Source organism: Oncorhynchus nerka, unplaced genomic scaffold (genome assembly GCF_034236695.1).
Source record: "Oncorhynchus nerka isolate Pitt River unplaced genomic scaffold, Oner_Uvic_2.0 unplaced_scaffold_3778, whole genome shotgun sequence".
Taxonomy (NCBI): Eukaryota; Metazoa; Chordata; class Actinopteri; order Salmoniformes; family Salmonidae; genus Oncorhynchus; species Oncorhynchus nerka.
Window position 1 is genome coordinate 11644 of NW_027037518.1, and position 8487 is coordinate 20130.

The 8487-nt window shown below is 48.9% G+C and overlaps 1 pseudogene; it reads right to left on the reverse strand.

Moving 5' to 3' along the window:
• Window positions 1-695: 695 nt before the first annotated feature.
• Window positions 696-3647, reverse strand: LOC115115215 (chemokine XC receptor 1-like; annotated as a pseudogene).
• Window positions 3648-8487: the final 4840 nt, after the last annotated feature.

Here is an 8487-nt window from a genome sequence, read left to right on the forward strand (position 1 = left end):
TTAAACCTAGTATTAAACCTAGTATTAAACCTGGTATTAAACATGGTATTAAACGTGGTATTAAACATGGTATTAACCCTGGTATTAAACATGGTATTAAACATGGTATTAAACCTGGTATTAAAACTGGTATTAAACATGGTATTAAACATGGTATTAAACGTGGTATTAAACATGGTATTAAACCTGGTATTAAACATGGTATTAAACCTGGTATTAAACATGGTATTAAACATGGTATTAAACATGGTATTAAACATGGTATTAAACCTAGTATGAAAGTGTAAGGCTCCAGTCATCATGAAGTAAAGAATACTACAATATCTAGTATGAAAGTGTAAGGCTCCAGTCATCATGAAGTAAAGAATACTACAATATCTAGTATGAAAGTGTAAGGCTCCAGTCATCATGAAGTAAAGAATACTACACTATCTAGTATGAAAGTGTAAGGCTCCAGTCATCATGAAGTAAAGAATACTACAATATCTAGTATGAAAGTGATGTCTAGTACATTGACTCCTCCCCCTGGACTCCTCCCCCTGTACAGACTACTGCTATTTACATTTACATTTTACATTTAAGTCATTTAGCAGACGCTCTTATCCAGAGCGACTTACAAATTGGTGCATTCACCTTATGACATCCAGTGGAACAGTAGTGCATCTAAATCTTTTAAGGGGGTGAGAGGGATTACTTTATCCTATCCTAGGTATTCCTTAAAGAGGTGGGGTTTCAGGTGTCTATTGTTGGTGTTGTTTACAGTGTTGTTATTTAAAGGGAGAACTCCTCCCCACTGGACTGTGATGTCAGTCTGCTGCTCCTGTACAGAACACTGCTGTTGTTGTTGTTGTTGACAACGGTAACACTATGACAACAACCCTTCAACATTCTCTTCAGGTGGTTCCGAACTTGACCCCAACGAACACGAGAACAAAGGGTTGAGACAGCAGTAGAGAACGCCAGCAGCCTGGTCACATAGAAGGAGTAGTCCAACGTGGTGCTGGTGCCACACTGATCCCCATAGTGTTGTGGATGAATCAGCACCGCCACCATCTTGACTCTTATACACCAGCGTCCTGAGGAAGATGACCACGTTGCACGGCGCCCAGCCCACAAAGAAAACCAGGACCAGGCTGAAGACCAGCCTGGCGGTCCTGTGGCTCCTCCTGTCTCCGCCGCCTCCTCTGGCTGCCTAACCCTAACCCTGGGTCTCAGGAGGCGGACTACAATCTGACTGTAACAGACACACACTACTAATAATGTCACTATGAACAGGATGTTCTGCTGGTGGTGACCCCCCACAGCCTCCAGCTGACATCTGCAACCTCACAGTACCGCTGTTCACCACTAGGGGCGTTAGAGTCACTAGCCCATCAGGGTTGTTAGGGTCCAGAGGGTCTTTAAAGTCAGTAGAATCAGTGATGATGAACTTGGTAGTAAGATGAGAGCTGGCATAGCAGCTAACAGACTGACGGTCCAGACGACTAAATGATACGACAGCGCTCCAGGTGCCCTGAGAGTGGGAGGGGCCTGACACCAGGTAAGACAGGGGTGGAGCACGGCTGTAACGATGCAGTGTCATTAGGATGAGGAAGATGCCACTGCTGTAGTAGCCAGCATAGAACAGGAAGCTAACCGCCTTACACGTGAGGTCACCGTAGCTCCAGCCAATCAGGTGATAGGAGACCCAGAAGGGGAGGCCGCAGGTGAACACCAGGTCAGACAACGCCAGGTTCATCATGAACGCATTTGTCAGTGACCGAAGATGCTCGTACCTGGGAGAGAAGCAGACACACAACACTGTTTTAAACACAACACTTTTCAACACAACAATGTTTTAAACACCCTAAAACCCTGATGACGACTACAGTAGTAGTCCTACCCTATAACCCTGAGGAAGACTACAGTAAGAGTCCTGACTTGTAACCCTGATGAAGACTACAGTAATAGTCCTACCCTATAACCCTGATGAAGTCTACAGTAATAGTCCTACCCTGTAACCCTGATGAAGACTACAGTAATAGTCCTACCCTGTAACCCTGATGAAGACTACAGTAATAGTCCTACCCTGTAACCCTGATGAAGACTACAGTAGTAGGTCTACCCTGTAACCCTGATGAAGACTACAGTAAGAGTCCTACCCTATAACCCTGATGAAGACTACAGTAGTAGGTCTACCCTGTAACCCTGATGAAGACTACAGTAATAGTCCTACCCTATAACCCTGATGAAGACTACAGTAATAGTCCTACCCTGTAACCCTGATGAAGACTACAGTAATAGTCCTACCCTATAACCCTGATGAAGACTACAGTAATAGTCCTACCCTGATGAAGACTACAGTAGTAGGTCTACCCTGTAACCCTGATGAAGACTAGAGTATTAGTCCTACCCTATAACCCTGATGAAGACTACAGTAATAGTCCTACCCTATAACCCTGATGAAGACTACAGTAATAGTCCTACCCTGTAACACTGATGAAGACTACAGTAATAGTCCTACCCTGATGAAGACTACAGTAAGAGTTATGGTTTAAACTAGGCTCTCCAACCCTTTTCCAAGAGAGATACCCTTCTGTAGGTTTTCACTCCTACCCTGTTACTGGAGAGATACCATCCTGGAGGTTTTAACTCCAACCCTGTTCCTGGAGAGAGACCCTCCTGGAGGTTTTAACTCCAACCCTGTTACTCAAGGACTGGTCCACTAGTTACCTCGCTCTCTCAAAACAAGATACATGACAAGAGCAGCAAGCCAAGTTAAAATGAGGAAAATATGCATGATCTATTTCTCATCATCAGACTGTCCTACCTGGCCAGAATCAACAGCACCAGCAGGTTACCCACAAGGCTTAGCACAATGACCACGGAGAGGACCATGGGTGTGACGAGGGCTCCGAACCTGACCACGTCTGTCTTGGAGCAGCGTTCATCCCTGTACTCCTCGTCATAGTCTGCGCTGCCGTAGAAATCAGTGGTGACATTGGTTCCGTTGCCGGGAGTAGTAGGTCTCAATCCTTCCTCTACAGTGCTATACAGGTTCCCTGTAGGAAACCTCTGGGATTGAAAAAGTCTTAATGAGTGAGATTCCTATAAGGGGAAAAAGGTTCAACGATACCCAGTAACAATGACATCCTGAAATACTAATAAATATACCATTATATTTGACCTACAATGGTATCAGTTCCTGTTTTACTAGCTCCTAGTCTGAGTCACTCAATCTGGGTTACTAAACAATACATCTCCATGAGCGACACAATCATATCTGTGATAAAGTGTTACAAGCTGAAGTGAACGGTAGTCATGTTAAAATATACTGAACAAAAATAGAAACGCATCCCGCAACAATTTCAAAGATTTTACTGAGTTACAGTTCATATCAGGGGCATAACTTTTACTGGGGATGGGGGTCAAGTCCCACGTTCTGAAATGGCATTTTTGTCCCCAGTTTTATCATTGCAATGTGATACAAAAGGTGGCAACGGTGTGCTTTAGAGACCATGTGGACACCTCCTCACCGGGTAGAGTAGGCTGTTTTGAGTGTTCAGCCGGCTGAGTTAGAAATCAAACGGACACCACAGAGCGGGCTGACAGGCTGTGTGAAGGCAAAGTTGGGAAGGCTGGCTGACCAGCATGGGAGAGTTGAGCATAGTTCAATGTGTATGTGTTGCGCTCTGTCACCGAGTTGTAAAAGCAAGCAGAGCAGAAACTGGCTACTCTTTATTTGACTGATGTAGCTGGCAAGGTAACTGCTGTTTAACTTAACAGGAAAAAAACTAGTGTTTATTCGCAGTGCTGAGCTACTATTGTAACAGACATGTACAGTAACGTAAGCTAATGTTTCATCCCATCTCGACTGAGGTGAATAAATAAGCTATGCTAGCTAGTAATAGCTACCACAGCCAGGTCAGCGCTAGCCTCTAGTTATCTGTCAGAAAGGAATAACTTATAAAAATTTCTAGCCTTTGTTTGTCCCGTTTTAGAAGTTAAATAACTTTGCAAGCTTGCGCCAGTTGATGTATCGTTCGAAAAAGACCTGGCCAAAAGTTGGCTAACCAAACTAGACCTGAATCAAACTAGACCTGAATCACACTAGACCTGAATTAAACTAGACCTGAATTAAACTAACCTGAATCAAACACGCCTGAATTACACTAGACCTGAATCAAACTACACCTTAATCAAACTAGATCTGAATAAAACTACACCTGAATCAAACTACACCTGAATCAAACATGAAACCATCAGTAAAACGATTGAAGATTAAAATTCTGACGGGGTGGCCTAGTGGTTAGAGCGTTGGACTAGTAACTGGAAGGTTGCATGTTCAAATCCCCGAGCTGACAAGGTACAAATCTGTCGTTCTGCCCCTGAACAGGCAGTTAACCCACTGTTCCTAGGCCGTCATTGAAAATAAGAATTTGTTCTTAACTGACTTGCCTAGTTAAATAAAGGTAAAAAATAAAAAAAACATTTAAAAAAAAGTAATTATGTCAATGTAACATTATTGATCTGTCAGTTTATCTGACTAATTCCCTATGTTTCACACTGGCACAGTATTAAACACCTCTAACGTTACAGTCTTAACTGTCATGGTGCACAGTAGAGGTCTGGGCGGGGACCGATTTCTTCATCCCGCTACCTCCTCACACACCGGATTTCTTTCCCACTACCTCAAGGACTAGTCCTACCCACTACCACAAGGACTGGTCCTACCCACTACCACAAGGACTAGTCCTACCCACTACCTCAAGGACTGGTCGAACCCAACCACAGTCCTACCCACTACCTCAGGGACTGGTCCAACCCAACCACAGTCCTACCCACTACCTCAAGGACTGGTCCAACCACTGTCCTACCCACTACCACAAGGACTGGTTCCTACCGCAGTCCTACCCACTACCACAAGGACTGGTCCAACCACAGTCCTATGCACTACCTCAAGGACTGGTCCAACCCAACCACAGTCCTACCCACTACCACAAGGACTGGTCCAACCACAGTCCTACCCACTACCTCAAGGACTGGTACAACCACAGTCCTACCCACTACCTCAAGGACTGGTACAACCACAGTCCTACCCACCACCTCAAGGACTGGTCCAACCACAGTCCTACCTACTACCTCAAGGACTGGTCCAACCCAACCACAGTCCTACCCACTACCTCAAGGACTGGTCCAACCACAGTCCTACCCACCACCTCAAGGACTGGTCCAACCGCAGTCCTACCCAATACCTCAAGGACTGGTCCAACCCAACCGCAGGCCTACCCACCACCTCAAGGACTGGTCTAACCACAGTCTACCCACTACCTCAAGGACTGGTCCAACCACAGTCCTACCCAATACCTCAAGGACTGGTCCAACCCAACCGCAGGCCTACCCACCACCTCAAGGACTGGTCCAACCACAGTCCTGCCCACTACCTCAAGGACTGGTCCAACCGCAGTGCTACCCACTACCACAAGGACTGGTCCAACCCAACCACAGTCCTACCCACTACCTCAAGGACTGGTCCAATCACAGTCCTACCCACAACCACAAGGACTGGTCCAACCACAGTCCTACCCACTACCTCAAGGACTGGTCCAACCCAACCGCAGTCCTACCCACTACCACATGGACTGGTCCAACCACAGTCCTACCCACTACCTCAAGGACTGGTCCAACCCAACCGCAGTCCTACCTACTGCCACAAGGACTGGTCCAACCCAACCGCAGTCCTACCCACTACCTCAAGGACTAGTCCTACCCACTACCTCAAGGACTGGTTGAACCCAACCACAGTCCTACCCACTACCTCAAGGACTGGTTGAACCCAACCACAGTCCTACCCACTACCTCAAGGACTGGTCCAACCCAACCACAGTCCTACCCACTACCACAAGGACTGGTTCCTACCGCAGTCCTACCCACTACCACAAGGACTGGTCCAACCACAGTCCTATGCACTACCTCAAGGACTGGTCCAACCCAACCGCAGTCCTACCCACTACCACAAGGACTGGTCCAACCACAGTCCTACCCACTACCTCAAGGACTGGTACAACCACAGTCCTACCCACTACTTCAAGGACTGGTCCAACCACAGTCCTACCCACTACCTCAAGGACTGGTCCATCCACAGTCCTACCCAATACCTCAAGGACTGGTCCAACCCAACCACAGGCCTACCCACCACCTCAAGGACTGGTCCAACCACAGTCCTGCCCACTACCTCAAGGACTGGTCCAACCGCAGTCCTACCCACTACCACAAGGACTGGTCCAACCCAACCACAGTCCTACCCACTACCACAAGGACTGGTCTAACCACAGTCTACCCACTACCTCAAGGACTGGTCTAACCACAGTCTACCCACTACCACTACCTCAAGGACTGGTCCAACCCAACCGCAGTCACACCCACTACCACAAGGACTGGTCCAACCACAGTCCTACCCACTACCTCAAGGACTGGTCCAACTGCAGTCCTACCCATTACCTCAAGGACTGGTCCAACCCAACCACAGTCCTACCCACTACCTCAAGGACTGGTCCAACCCAACCCCAGTCCTATCCACTACCTCGAGAACTGGTCCAACCCAACCACAGTCCTACCCACTACCTCAATTACTGGTCCAACCCAACCACAGTCCTATCCACTACCACAAGGACTGGTCCAACCCAACCACAGTCCTACCCACTACCTCAAGGACTGGTCCAACCCAACCGCAGTCCTACCCACTACCTCAAGGACTGGTCCAATCACAGTCCTACCCACAACCACAAGGACTGGTCCAACCACAGTCCTACCCACTACCTCAAGGACTGGTCCAACCCAACCGCAGTCCTACCCACTACCACATGGACTGGTCCAACCACAGTCCTACCCACTACCTCAAGGACTGGTCCAACCCAACCGCAGTCCTACCCACTACCACATGGACTGGTCCAACCACAGTCCTACCCACTACCACAAGGACTGGTCCAACCACAGTCCTATCTACTACCTCAAGGACTGGTCCATCCACAGTCCTACCTACTGCCACAAGGACTAAGTCCAACCGAACCGCAGTCCTACCCACTACCTCAAGGACTGATCCAACCCAACCGCAGTCCTACCCACTACCTCAAGGACTGGCCCAACCACAGTCCTACCCACTACCACAAGGACTGGTCCAACCACAGTCCTACCCACTACCTCAAGGACTGGTCCAACCCAACCGCAGTCCTACCCACTACCACAAGGACTGGTCCAAACCAACCACAGTCCTACCCACTACCACAAGGACTGGTCCAACCGCATTCCTACCCACTACCACATGGACTGGTCCAACCACAGTCCTACCCCCTACCTCAAGGACTAGTCCAACCACAGTCCTATCCACTACCTCAAAGACTGGTCCAACCCAACCACAGTCCTACCCACTACCTCAAGGACTGGTCCAACCCAACCACAGTCCTATCCACTACCACAAGGACTGGTCCAACCCAACCGCAGTCCTACCCACTACCTCAAGGACTGGTCCAACCCAACCACAGTCCTACCCACTACCTCAAGGACTGGTCCAATCACAGTCCTACCCACAACCACAAGGACTGGTCCAACCACAGTCCTACCCATTACCTCAAGGACTGGTCCAACCACAGTCCTATCTACTACCTCAAGGACTGGTCCAACCCAACCGCAGTCCTACCTACTGCCACAAGGACTGGTCCAACCCAACCGCAGTCCTACCCACTACCTCAAGGACTAGTCCAACCCAACTGCAGTCCTACCCACTACCTCAAGGACTGGTCCAACCCAACCGCAGTCCTACCCACTACCTCAAGGACTGGTCCAACCCAACCGCAGTCCTACCCACTACCTCAAGGACTGGTCCAATCACAGTCCTACCCACTACCACAAGGACTGGTCCAACCACAGTCCTATCTACTACCTCAAGGACTGGTCCAACCCAAACGCAGTCCTACCTACTGCCACAAGGACTGGTCCAACCCAACCGCAGTCCTGCCCACTACCTCAAGGACTAGTCCAACCCAACTGCAGTCCTACCCACTACCTCAAGGACTGGTCCAACCCAACGCAGTCCTACCACTACCCCAAGCGACTAGTCCAACCCAACCGCAGTCCTACCCACTACCTCAAGGATTGGTCCAACCCACTACCACAAGGACTGTTCCTACCCATTACCACAAGGACTAGTCCTACCCACTACCTCAAGGACTGGTCGAACCCAACCACAGTCCTACCCACTACCTCAAGGACTGGTCCAACCCAACCACAGTCCTACCCACTACCTCAAGGACTGGTCCAACCGCAGTCCTACCCACTACCACATGGACTGGTCCAACCACAGTCCTACCCACTACCACAATGACTGGTCCAACCACAGTCCTATCTACTACCTCAAGGACTGGTCCAACCCAACCGCAGTCCTACCTACTGCCACAAGGACTGGTCCAACCCAACCGCAGTCCTACCCACTACCTCAAGGACTAGTCCAAC